Source organism: Bufo bufo, chromosome 3 (assembly GCF_905171765.1).
Source record: "Bufo bufo chromosome 3, aBufBuf1.1, whole genome shotgun sequence".
Taxonomy (NCBI): Eukaryota; Metazoa; Chordata; class Amphibia; order Anura; family Bufonidae; genus Bufo; species Bufo bufo.
In genome coordinates, this window is record NC_053391.1 from 567,087,673 (window position 1) to 567,101,869 (window position 14,197).

The window sequence follows — 14,197 nt, forward strand, 5'->3', positions numbered from 1 at the left end:
CAGCGCAGGCTGACAGCACTTAGCCTTCAGTGAAGCCGCTAACACACATACATCGCAGCTGGCGGCTTCACTAAATGCAAAATTATGCCGGCAGCCATGCTTCCATCTACCGTACGGGTACATCGCTGGGCGGGCTGGACGGCTTCTCTACCCTGGTCTGCCGCCAGCCCCCACGTTCTAACAATGAGGCAGCAGGAGGATGTCCTTCTCCTCTCTGCTGCCTGGAGCTGGAGGTGCTGATTGGTGGTGAGCGCGTCCTGCTCCCTACCCGGCCTCCACCAATCAGCACCATGTCATCTCTCGCACCGGATCTCCCTGGTTTTTTGTTCAAGCATAAATATGTGATTGTTGTTCGTGGAGCCAAAATAAGCCCTACCCCGATAATAAGCCCTAATCCTTTTTTTAGAGAAAAAAATAATATAAGGCCCTGTCTTATTTTCGGAGAAACACGGTAGTACGTCAAATGTCACCAGGGGGTTAACGTCTCGGATTTACACTAGGTTCACACTGCATTTTGTGTATCTTTAAAGGGGTTGTCTGGGTTCAGAGCTGAACCCGGACATACCCAGAATCAGAGGTCGCAATAACTCCTGTACAAGCGTCAGACGCGGCTTCAGGCGATTTTACTCCTTAAAAAAAAGTCTAAGGCGTACCAATACGCCTTAGACTTTCCCTGCCTTTCATCAGCGCAGTGAGCGGCACAGGCAGCGCAGCAATGCTGCCTGTGCCTGAAATGACCAATAACAAAGCTCCTTACAGCAAGCAGCTTTGTTATTGGTCGGTTTGAGCGGGCAGCCATTCTGCACACCGCTCTGAAGTGAGGAGGAAGAGTCCTGCAGCGGTGAGAGATTCTCACTAGGTGGCGCCTGGCGGGGTAAGCGGTCTTGGGCTGTGGGTCACTTCCTCCGTGTGCTTACGGCGTCCTCTCCAGTGAAGAATGTGCGCCCAAACTCCACAGCAACTAGATACCAACAAACTCTCCCAGGGCACTATATGCTGGAGCATGCTTTCCCTGGTCGGATTAATAAAATGATCGGGTCCGTGCTAGGCCAGTCGGGCGCAGCGCATGTTGACATGGAGACTGGGGGGACTGATGGTGATGGGTGGGCTATAAGTTTGGGCGCACGTTCTTCACTGGAGAGGACGCTGTGAGCACATGGAGAAAGTGACCCGCACCCTGACCGTCCAGAACATGAAGTGAATGTGACTATTGGAAGACTTATGATTGGTGAGCACATTAAATTAATTTCTCATAATTAGACGGCACAATTTGTGATTGGTGCAATGTTATATATGTCCTGCTGGGATCTAAGAGGGCTTACATTTTTAGGGAGACTCCAGAAAAACCAAGGAGGGTTGGCAAATAGGCAATAGATTGTCGCAGATATACGGACAGCCATTTTGCCTCCATTAGGTCTCATGTACACGACTGTATCCATTTTGAGGTCTGCAAATCGCAGATCCACAAAATATGGACATCCGTGTGCTATCCACATCTCCATGTTACAAAAGATCGAGCATCTGCTGTGCTGGCGGACCCACTTAAATCAATGGGTCCGCAAGAAAATGCGGATTGCACACGGACCGCATCCGTGATTTGCGTACCGCAAAATGGATACAGTCGTGTGCTTCAGACCTTTTAGTGAAAGCCACAGTGCTCATAGATGTAAAGTACAGAGACGCCAAGTACACTATACTGTGCAATAGTCCAATATACCGACTGTCCTATAACTGACTCCTGTGCATTCGTCCCAGACCGCCACAACCACCAGACGTCCCTGTTCAATTCTTATTGCATTGTGTTTTGCACAGTCTACCGCTCCAATCTCTACGTGACAGATTTGGTGCTTCAAGAAAGGTAGGGATTCAGTCTTCTGAGACATAAATTTAAAAAGGTCAAAATTTGCTATTTCTGCATGGAAGACATTATAGAGGAGACTGGTAATGGTTGCCGAAATAGCAACATCTTAACATTATTTAGGCCTCCTTTAACCCGACTGAACGGAAAACTGCAAACAGACACTGCCGCAGCTTCAATCTGCACACCACACAATGAAGGGACACATCCTTACTTGGCGCGGTTGCAGCTTTAAACTCCTGACCATGTAAATGGCAGTTTCCCACTGAAAACTACATGGCCGCCAACAGAATGTGGTGCAGAAAAAGTGCCAAAATCCGGCATGTCAACATACCCATGGGGCACATTTATTAAGATCTGCTTTTCGTAGTTTCCCCCTTGCGCTGCAGTAAGACTTATGTATTTATGATGAGGCGTGCACCTTGTCATAAATTACCGGTAGGCGTCACACAGCCAATAAAAAAAGGGACTTGTGACTATTTGTACAACTAAAAGTCACAAGTCTCATAATAAATGACCCTCATAATCTGCTGGAATGATGGAAACTAGACAGAGCCTATTACAGCTCTTCCAACTATTTTATCGTTTTCGCGTTCCTATACCAGAACAGAAAAACTGTGCCACAGATGTGAACTTGGGCGCGCTTCACAAATCACTTTTTGCTGAATGTCAAGCGGATACATTTGTGAACAGAAAACGTACAGAAACATACGGCTCGAGGTACGCATCGACTATAAAGGGGCAAACCGTTCAAAAGTGCATACTATTGACTCAGTTTGTCATTATTTAACCACTTCCCGCCACGCTAACGCCGAAAGGCGTCATTTCTGCGGCGCTCCCAGGTCACACTAACGCCGATTGGCGTCATCTCGCGTGAGCCGAGATTTCCTGTGAACGCGCGCACACAGGCGCGCGCGCTCACAGGAACGGAAGGTAAGAGAGTGGATCTCCAGCCTGCCAGCGGCGATCGTTCGCTGGCAGGCTGTAGATGCGATTTTTTTAACCCCTAACAGGTATATTAGACGCTGTTTTGATAACAGCGTCTAATATACCTGCTACCTGGTCCTCTTTGTTTGGATCGACCACCAGAGGACACAGGTAGCTCAGTAATATGTTGCACCAAGCACCACTACACTACACCCCCCCCCTGTCACTTATTAACCCCTTATTCACCCTTGATCACCCCATATAGACTCCCTGATCACCCCCCTGTCATTGATTACCCCCCCTGTCATTGATCACCCCCTGTAAAGCTCCATTCAGATGTCTGCATGATTTTTACGGATCCACTGAAAGATGGATCGGATCCGCAAAACGCATACGGACGTCTGAATGGAGCCTTACAGGGGCGTGATCAATGACTGTGGTGATCACCCCATATAGACTCCCTGATCACCCCCCTGTCATTGATCAACCCCCTGTAAAGCTCCATTCAGATGTCCACATGATTTTTACAGATCCACTGATAGATGGATCGGATCCGCAAAACACATACAGGCGTCTCCCTGGAGCCTTCCAGGGGGGGTGATCACCCCATATAGACTCCCTGATCACCCCCCTCTGTCATTGATCACCCCCCCCTGTCAGGCTGCATTCAGATGTCCGTATGATTTTTACGGATCCACGGATACATGGATCGGATCCGCAAAACACATACAGGCGTCTCCCTGGAGCCTTCCAGGGGGGGTGATCACCCCATATAGACTCTCTGATCACCCCCCCTGTCATTGATCACCCCCCTGTAAGGCTCCATTCAGATATTTTTTTGGCCCAAGTTAGCGGAAATTTATTATTTTTTTTTCTTACAAAGTCTCATATTCCACTAACTTGTGTCAAAAAATAAAATCTCACATGAACTCACCATACCCCTCACGGAATCCAAATGCGTAAAATTTTTTAGACATTTATATTCCAGACTTCTTCTCACGCTTTAGGGCCCCTAGAATGCCAGGGCAGTATAAATACCCCACATGTGACCCCATTTCGGAAAGAAGACACCCCAAGGTATTCCGTGAGGGGCATATTGAGTCCATGAAAAATTGAAATTTTTGTCCCAAGTTAGGCTACTTTCACACTAGCGTTCGGAGCGGATCCGTCTGATGTTTCATCAGACGGATCCGCTCCGATAATGCAGACGTTCGCATCCGTTCAGAACGGATCCGTCTGCATTAAAACTTAGAAAATTTTCTAAGTATGAAAGTAGCCTGAGCGGATCCGTTCAGACTTTACATTGAAAGTCAATGGGGAACGGATCGGCTTGAAGAGTGAGCCATATGGTGTCATCTTCAAGCGGATCCGTCCCCATTGACTTCCATTATAACTCTGGACGGATCCGCTCGCCTCCGCACGGCCAGGCGGACACCCGAACGCTGCAAGCAGCGTTCAGGTGTCCGCTCACTGAGCGGAGCGGAGGCTGAGCGCTGGCAGGCGGATGCATTCTCAGTGGATCCGCCTCCACTGAGAATGCATTGGGGCCAGACGGATGCGTTCGGGGCCGCTCGTGAGCCCCTTCAAACGGTGCGCACGAGCGGACACCCGAACGCTAGTGTGAAAGTAGCCTAAGCGGAAAGGGAGACTTTGTGAGAAAAAAATAAAAAATATCAATTTCTACTTGTGCCAAAAAAAAAATTTCTATGAACTCGCCATGCCCCTCATTGAATACCTTGGGGTGTCTTCTTTCCAAAATGGGGTCACATGTGGGGTATTTATACTGCCCTGGCATTCTAGGGGCCCCAAAGCGTGAGAAGAAGTCTGGTATCCAAATGTCTAAAAATGCCCTCCTAAAAGGAATTTGGGCACCTTTGCGCATCTAGGCTGCAAAAAAGTGTCACACATCTGGTATCGCCGTACTCAGGAGAAGTTGGGGAATGTGTTTTGGGGTGTCATTTTACATATACCCATGCTGGGTGAGATAAATATCTTGGTCAAATGCCAACTTTGTATAAAAAAAAATGGGAAAAGTTGTCTTTTGCCAAGATATTTCTCTCACCCAGCATGGGTATATGTAAAATGACACCCCAAAACACATTCCCCAACTTCTCCTGAATACGGCAATACCACATGTGTGACACTTTTTTGCAGCCTAGGTGGGCAAAGGGGCCCATATTCCAAAGAGCACCTTTAGGATTTCACAGGTCATTTACCTACTTACCACACATTAGGGCCCCTGGAAAATGCCAGGGCAATATAACTACCCCACAAGTGACCCCATTTTGGAAAGAAGACACCCCAAGGTATTCCGTGAGGGGCATGGCGAGTTCCTAGAATTTTTTATTTTTTGTCACAAGTTAGTGGAAAATTATGATTTTTTTTTTTTTTTCTTACAAAGTCTCATATTCCACTAACTTGTGACAAAAAATAAAAACTTCCATGAACTCACTATGCCCATCAGCGAATACCTTGGGATGTCTTCTTTCCAAAATGGGGTCACTTGTGGGGGTAGTTATACTGCCCTGGCATTCTAGGGGCCCAAATGTGTGGTAAGGAGTTTGAAATCAAATTCTGTAAAAAATGACCAGTGAAATCCGAAAGGTGCTCTTTGGAATATGGGCCCCTTTGCCCACCTAGGCTGCAAAAAAGTGTCACACATCTGGTATCTCCGTACTCAGGAGAAGTTGGGGAATGTGTTTTGGGGTGTCATTTTACATATACCCATGGTGGGTGAGAGAAATATCTTGGCAAAAGACAACTTTTACCATTTTTTTTTATACAAAGTTGTCTTTTGCCAAGATATTTCTCTCACCCAGCATGGGTATATGTAAAATGACACCCCAAAACACATTCCCCAACTTCTCCTGAATACGGAGATGCCAGATGTGTGACACTTTTTTGCAGCCTAGGTGGGCAAAGGGGCCCACATTCCAAAGAGCACCTTTCGGATTTCACCAGCCATTTTTTACAGAATTTGATTTCAAACTCCTTACCACACATTTGGGCCCCTAGAATGCCAGGGCAGTATAACTACCCCACAAGTGACCCCATTTTGGAAAGAAGACATCCCAAGGTATTCGCTGATGGGCATAGTGAGTTCATGGAAGTTTTTATTTTTTGTCACAAGTTAGTGGAATATGAGACTTTGTAAGAAAAAAAAAAATCATCATTTTCCGCTAACTTGTGACAAAAAATAAAAAGTTCTATGAACTCACTATGCCCATCAGCGAATACCTTAGGGTGTCTACTTTCCGAAATGGGGTCATTTGTGGGGTGTTTGTACTGTCTGGGCATTGTAGAACCTCAGGAAACATGACAGGTGCTCAGAAAGTCAGAGCTGCTTCAAAAAGCGGAAATTCACATTTTTGTACCATAGTTTGTAAACGCTATAACTTTTACCCAAACCATTTTTTTTTATCAAAGACATGTAGAACAATAAATTTAGAGCAAAATTTATATATGGTTGTCGTTTTTTTTTGCAAAATTTTACAACTGAAAGTGAAAAATGTCATTTTTTTGCAAAAAAATCGTTAAATTTCGATTAATAACAAAAAAAGTAAAAATGTCAGCAGCAATGAAATACCACCAAATGAAAGCTCTATTAGTGAGAAGAAAAGGAGGTAAAATTCATTTGGGTGGTAAGTTGCATGACCGAGCAATAAACCGCTAAAGTTGTGGAGTGCCGATTTGTAAAAAAGGACCTGGTCTTTAGGGGGGTATAAACCTGTGGTCCTTAAGTGGTTAAGGGCACATGCAGAGGGTCGTAGTTTTGGAACATATCCGATCCACGTTTTTTGCGGAACGGATTTGGACCTATTCATATCAATGGAGCTGCAAAAGAAGCAGACAGCACACCCGTGTACCGTCCTCATCAGTAAGTCCGTTCCGGGGCCCCGCAAAAATATAGAACATGTTTCTGTAGGAGTAAAAACACATGGCGGCATGCACTTTGCAGGTACCGCAAAACACTAACGGCCGTGTGCACAAGCCCTAAGTTTGTGTATTTTTTTTGCAGGACAGAAAAGTGTAGTATACCACGCTATTCGATCCTGAAAAAATTTTTTAGAAATTTTAAAAAAACTGATACAAAAGGTTCACATAGACACACTGTTCTGGTTACTGTAACCGGCGGACATGCCGGCTTTTAGCCGGACCAAAAAAAAAAAAAAACACTACACACAGCAATTTTTGTCCAGCTAAAAATTGATATATACACGCTGACGGATCCTATTACAGTGAACGGGTATCCACCAGTACAGGTTCGGGTTATCGGAGGATCCCGTTATGGATTCCGCTACCACAGACCATAACGGAATTCTATGACGGCGTGCAGCACGGAAGCCTATAAGAAGCATTCCATATTACTGGCCAGCATAGACTTATAATACAGAATGCCTCCTTTAGGCTTCCATCGTGCACGCCGTCATAGGATTCCGTCATGGTCTGTGGTAGCGGAATCCGTTACGGAATTCTTTGATAAACCGACCGCCAAACTTGAAAACACAAGTTCGCTCATCAGCTATGCCAGATACAGTGAACTCCAGCAGTCTGTTCCTCCAATGGAGTTCACAACACAGATGTGAACACGACCCAACCACAAAGCTGCATATGTTTGTAGACTTTTTTTTCCTGTATGTCTAAGGGTCCATTCACACGTCCGCAATTCCGTTCCGCATTTTGCGGACCCATTCATTTTTATGGGGCAGCACGATGTGCTGCCCGGATCCGGAATTGCGGACCCACACTTCCGGGTCCGCAATTCCGTTCCCAAAAAAAAATAGAACATGTCCTACATGTACATGCAATTGCAGACAAGATTAGGCATTTTCTATCAAGTGCCGGCGATGTCTGTGATTTGCGGACCCTAAACGTACCCGCTAGACGCAGAATAAAAACAAGATACAGCCCTAGACCATACCAAACCATGACAGACATGCCACATCCGTTTTTTGGGGGGATTTTTCTTTTCTAAGGGTACTTTCACACTAGTGTTCTTGTTTTCCGGTATTGAGTTCCGTCACATGGGCTCAATACCGGAAAAAACTGATCACTTTTATCCTAATGCATTGTGAATGGAGAGCAATCCGTTCAGGATGCATCAGTTCAGTCCCTCTTAGGGCTCTTTCACACCTGCGTTATTGTCTTCCGGCATAGAGTTCCGTCGTCGGGGCTCTATGCCGGAAGAATCCTGATCAGGATTATCCTAATGCATTCTGAATGGAGAGTAATCCGTTCAGGATGTCTTCAGTTCCGGAACGATTGTTGGCCGGAGAAAATACCGCAGCATGCTGCGCTTTTTGCTCCGGCCAAAAATCCTGAACACTTGCCGCAAGGCCGGATCCGGAATTAATGCCCATTGGAAGGCATTGATCCGGATCCGGCCTTAAGCTAAACGTCGTTTCGGCGCATTGCCGGAGCCGACATTTAGCTTTTTCAGAGTGGTTACCATGGCTGCCGGGACGCTAAAGTCCTGACAGCCATGGTAAGTGGAGCGGGGAGCGGGGGAGCAGTGTACTTACCGTCCGTGCGGCTCCCCGGGCGCTCCAGAGTGACGTCAGGGCGCCCCAAGCGCATGGATCACGTGATCGCATGGATCACGTCATCCATGCGCATGGGGCGCTCTGACGTCATTCTGGAGCGCCCCGGGAGCCGCACGGACTGTAAGTATACTGCTCCCCCGCTCCCCGCTCCTACTATGGCAACCAGGACTTTAATAGCGTCCTGGGTGCCATAGTAACACTGAACGCATTTGGAAGACGGTTCCGTCTTCAAATGCTTTCAGTACACTTGCGTTTTTCCGGATCCGGAGTGTAATTCCGGCAAGTGGAGTACATGCCGGATCCGGACAACGCAAGTGTGAAAGAGCCCTTACATTTTTTTGACTGAGAAAATACCGCAGCATGCTGCAGTTTCTCTCCGGCCAAAAATACTGAACACTTGCCGGATTAATCCGGCATTAATTTACATTGAAGTGTGTTAGCGCGAATCCGGTTTTCCGGTCTGCGCATGCGCAGACCTTTAAAAATGCAAAAAAAATCATTAATACCAGATCCGTTTTTTCCAGATGACACCAGAGAGATGGATCTGGTATTTCAATGCATTTGTCAGACGGATCCGCATCTGCATCCGTCTGACAAATGCCATCCGGATGCCGGATCCGGCAGGAAGTTCCGGCGACTGAACTGCCTGCCGAAATCCTCTGCCGCAAGTGTGAAAGTACCCTAAGGACACCGACAAATCCTGATGAGCCCCACTGACTTCTAAGCGCTCTGTGCCTGTGTTGCGGACCACAAACAGCGGGGCCGCAATATACGGGCACTGGCCGTGTGCACCTATTGACTTGAATTGGTCCGCGATCCGCAAGACACGGCCAAAGATAGGATATGTCCTATGTTTTGCGGAGGCATGGATCGGAAGCTTACGTGGGATTCCAATCCGTGCCTCTACACCGCCAAAAAATATTTTTAAAAAAAATAAGTTCGGACATGTCCAATCTTTGGCCGTATCTTACAGATCACGGACCAATTCAAGTCGATCGGTCTGCATCTGTGGAACGGCCGGCAAACGTGCAATGCAGACCGCTACTGGAGGTTCTCAGCACGGGCACGGCGCCCTTGGCTCCATTTACACGTCCGCAATTCTGTTCCGCATTTTGCGGAACAGAATTGCGGGCCTATTCATTTCTATGGGGCCTCACGATGTGCTGTCCAAATCCCGAATTGCGGATATGCACTTCCGGGTCCGCAATTCCGTTCCTGAAAAAAAATAGAACATGACCTATTCTTGTCCACAATTGCGGACAAGATTAGGCATTTTCTATTAAGTGCCAGAGATGTGCGGTCCGCAAAATCCGTGGATCCGCAAAACACACACGGACGTGTGAATGGACCTTTTCTTGTCCGCAATTGCGGACAAGAATAGTACATGTTTAGTGTTGAGCGAACTTGTGTTTTAAGTTCGGCGTATCTTAGAATCCCGTTATGGATTCTAAATTCCGTTATGGTCTGTGGTAGCGGAATCCATAACGTGATTCTTCGATAACCCGAACTTAAAAACACAAGTTCGCTCAACACTAGACATGTTCTATTTTTTGCGGAACGAAAGGGTGGATCCGCAAATGTGGATGCGGACAGCACATTCCGGCCCCATTGAAAAAAATGGTTCCGCAAAATTGCAGAACGGATGCGGACGTGTGAATGTCATGTGAATGAGCCCTAATGGTCATAGCTTCTATATTCCTGACAGCACATACATAAAAATACACTCATTTCTAAGGGGAATCCTAACAACTACAGACAGCAGTCCTGAGGAGACACCCACTGAAAGAGTGCACAGCCCCCGGACATTACTAGTGCTTGTCCCTCACCACACTGCCAGGAGAGCCCGACATGCTGGGACAATCACTGACCTTCATGGTTATTGTCCCGTGGATAAGTTACTAGAGCCCCCGCCAGTCCTCCACACTCTCGGACCCTCACACCCCGGCACCAGGACTGGAGCCTTTCCGGGCGCTGAGTGTTTTCCAGCTGCTGCTCTCTGCAGGCGCGCGAAACTCAGGCACCTTCCTGTCAGATCTGCGCAGGGTCATACCAACTTTTACCGGAAAGGAGGGGGGACATAATGTTAGCTCGTAACACTTTGCTTCATTGAACAGTCACTTGTTATCCCAGACTGTTTGTACTACGTGTATTAAAATGAGGGACGGAAAAGCCCCTCGTGTTTTCTCTTTAACATTTATAATACTGGATAGCCGCCAGTAGTTGTAATCAGCCGGCCGATGGAAGCGTCCAGTTGGCGGGTAATTCGCGCTTATTTTCTGAAGCAGCTGAGAGCGGTACATGTGCTGCTGTGTGACCAGGCTGTGCCCTAATGCGCTGGTGTCTGCAGGGAAATAACAGGAGGCAAAAAAAAGTCTTTTTTAAATTTATTGGCAGAATAATAAAACGCTAGAGCCAAATTAATGTGTGCAAAGTATTTCGTGATGGGCATAGTGAGTTCATGGAAGTTTTTATTTTTTGTCACAAGTTAGTGGAATATGAGACTTTGTAAGAAAAAAAAAAATCATCATTTTCCGCTAACTTGTGACAAAAAATAAAAAATTCTAGGAACTCGCCATGCCCCTCACGGAATACCTTGGGGTGTCTTCTTTCCAAAATGGGGTCACTTGTGGGGTAGTTATACTTCCTTGGCATTCTAGGGTCCCTTATGTGTGGTAAGTATTTTGAAATCAAAATCTGTAAAAAATGGCCGGTGAAATCCTAAAGGTGCTCTTTGGAATGTGGGCCCCTTTGCCCACCTAGGCTGCAAAAAAAGTGTCACACATATGGTATCTCCGTACTCAGGAGAAGTTAGGCAATGTGTTTTGGGATGTCATTTTATATATACCCATGCTGGGTGAGATAAATATCTTGGTCAAGAAAATGGGAAAAGTTGTCTTTTGCCAAGATATTTCTCTCACCCAGCATGGGTATATGTAAAATGACACCCCAAAACACATTGCCCAACTTCTCCTGAGTACGGCAATACCAGATGTGTGACACTTTTTTGCAGCCTAGGTGGGCAAAGGGGCCCACATTCCAAAGAGCACCTTTCAGATTTCACCGGCCATTTTTTACAGATTTTGATTTCAAACTACTTCGCATGCATTTGGGCCCCTAAAATGCCAGGGCAGTATAACTACCCCACAAGTGACCCCATTTTGGAAAGAAGACACCCCAAGGAATTTCGTGATGGGCATAGTGAGTTCATGGAAGTTTCTATTTTTTTTTCCGCTAACTTGTGACAAAAAATAAAAAGTTCTATGAACTCACTATGCCCATCAGCGAATACCTTAGGGTGTCTACTTTCCGAAATGGGGTCATTTGTGGGGTGTTTGTACTGTCTGGCCATTGTAGAACCTCAGGAAACATGACAGGTGCTCAGAAAGTCAGAGCTGCTTCAAAAAGCGGAAATTCACATTTTTGTACCATAGTTGGTAAACGCTATAACTTTTACCCAAACCATTTTTTTTTTACCCATTTTTTTTTAATCAAAGACATGTAGAACAATAAATTTTGAGAAAAATTTAGCCGGCAGTGATCGGAACGGGGTGCCACGCATTGCCAATCACTACAAACCGCAGGTCAATTCCGACCTGCGATTTGTAGCACTTATGCAAGTTTCTGATCCCTGTGGACCGCAGGGATCAGAAACCTCAAAGTGCCTTGATTTCAAAGTTAAGCGCCCCGCCCTCTGTGTTTTTGTGCCTTCGGGGGCAAGGGGGGAGGATTGCAGGCGGTGCGGGAGGCGGGCGATCTTCCGCCTGCCCCCCCGATTATTTTCAGGATGACCGAGTGGTTGAATCAGAGTGTCAGCTCATTGCTGACACTCTGATTCAAACGGCTGACATCTGTGCAGATGTCAGCCGTTTTAACCCCTTCCATGCCGCGGTCAGTAGGAACCGCTGTATGGAAGAGGTTAACAGGGAGGGAGCTCCCTCCCTCTCCCATCGGGGGGCTGCTATGCCGTTGCAGCTCACGGACAGGATGGGGTCACAGAGGGAGGGAACCCCACGGAACCCCCCTCCCCTTCTGCTCAGTTGTGGCAGACGGGGAAGGTTCCCATGGCAACAGGACACCTTCTCAGGCATCCTGCTGTCCATGGTGCTGAACAGATCTGTGCTAAAGGCTATATATGGATGTCGTTTTTTTTTGCAAAATTTTACAACTGAAAGTGAAAAATGTCATTCTTTTGCAAAAAAAAAACGTTAAATTTCAATTAATAACAAAAAAAGTAAAAATGTCAGCAGCAATGAAATACCACCAAATGAAAGCTCTATTAGTGAGAAGAAAAGGAGGTAAAATTCATTTGGGTGGTAAGTTGCATGACCGAGCAATAAACGGAGAAAGTAGTGTACCGTATAGACTCGAGTATAAGACGAGTTTTTTGGCACATATTTTTGTGCTCAAAAAGCCTCCTCGTCTTATACTCGAGTCTAGGTCTTAGCTCCGGTAATACAGGCAGTGCGGGGGGCGGCGCTCACTCACTGACGTCACGCGCCTGCGCCGCCTAGTGGGAGAAGGCGCGTGACATCAGTGAGTGAGCGCCGCTCCCCGCACTGCCTGTATTACCGGAGCAAAGACAAAGTAAGATATCGTTTAAATATACTGCTGTGAGCGTCGGGGAGGGGGATCTGTGGATGGCACTGTAGGGGGATCTGTGGATGGCACTGTAGGGGGATCTGTGGATGGCACTGTAGGGGGATCTGTGGATGGCACTGTAGGGGGATCTGTGGATGGCACTGTAGGGGGATCTGTGGATGGCACTGTAGGGGGATCTATGGATGGCACTGTAGGGGGATCTGTGGATGGCACTGTAGGGAGATCTGTGGATGGCACTGTAGGGAGATCTGTGGATGGCACTGTAGGGGGATCTGTGGATGGCACTGTAGGGGGATCTGTGGATGGCACTGTAGGGGGATCTGTGGATGGCACTGTAGGGGGATCTGTGGATGGCACTGTAGGGGGATCTATGGATGGCACTGTAGGGGGATCTGTGGATGGCACTGTAGGGGGATCTGTGGATGGCACTGTAGGGGGATCTGTGGATGGCACTGTAGGGGGATCTGTGGATGGCACTGTAGGGGGATCTGTGGATGGCAGTATTTAGGGGGGAGATCTGTGGATGGCTCCCTGTATTTAATGCAGAGTGTGTGTGTATATAATGCACACACTCTGCATTAAATACAGGGAGTCACCCTCTTGCAGATGTGTGTATATAATGTAGAGTGTGTGCATTATAGCTGCATTTCCCACCCTAGTCTTATACTCGAGTCAATAATTTTTCCCATTTTTTTGGGGTAAAATTAGGGGCTCGGCTTATACTCGGGTCGGCTTATACTCGAGTATATACGGGTAGGTCAGAAGTGTAAAAAGTGGCCTGGTCATTAAGGGTGTTTAAGCTATAGGGGCTGAGGTGGTTAAACATAAACATTATACAGGCAGAGTTCATCCACAATCTCACAGTACTGTAGGATGGGAATCTCATGAGACCTTAAAGCAAGGGTGTAGATATTGGGGAAGCATCTGCTTTGGGGTCCTAGCTCAGAAGGGGCCCTGGAGCAGTAGCAGGTGTGTCACCAGCAGGGAAGCCAGCAAGTCAACGTATTTATTTATTTTATAATCCCCCTCTCTTCCTGTGGCGCACTCGTTAGCACAAAGCTAAAACCAGCCCTGTACCTCACATGGATGCAGAGATTTCTCCATTCATTGTTCCAACAGTTCTGTTAGATTTATATCAAGCTGACAGCTCAGGGGAGTGTCTTTTCTGCTGCAGCTCGGGGGGCGTGTCCATGATCTCCCTATCACAGCTCAGGAGGCAGTTGAAGGATGAAACTAAGCATGTGCGACCTTAGCAGCGAGCAGAACAAAG

At 47.0% G+C, this 14,197-nt stretch overlaps 1 protein-coding gene across 1 annotated transcript in view; it reads right to left on the reverse strand.

The window, feature by feature from the left end:
- The window catches only part of TIMELESS (timeless circadian regulator), a 156,503-nt gene extending 146,192 nt beyond the window's left edge, over positions 1-10,311 (reverse strand). Inside the window, exon 1 of the mRNA XM_040425614.1 lies at positions 10,197-10,311. The gene's annotated coding sequence lies outside the window, so the exon portion shown is untranslated. The remainder of the gene's footprint in view (positions 1-10,196) is intronic.
- Between the last annotated feature and the right edge of the window lie 3,886 nt (positions 10,312-14,197).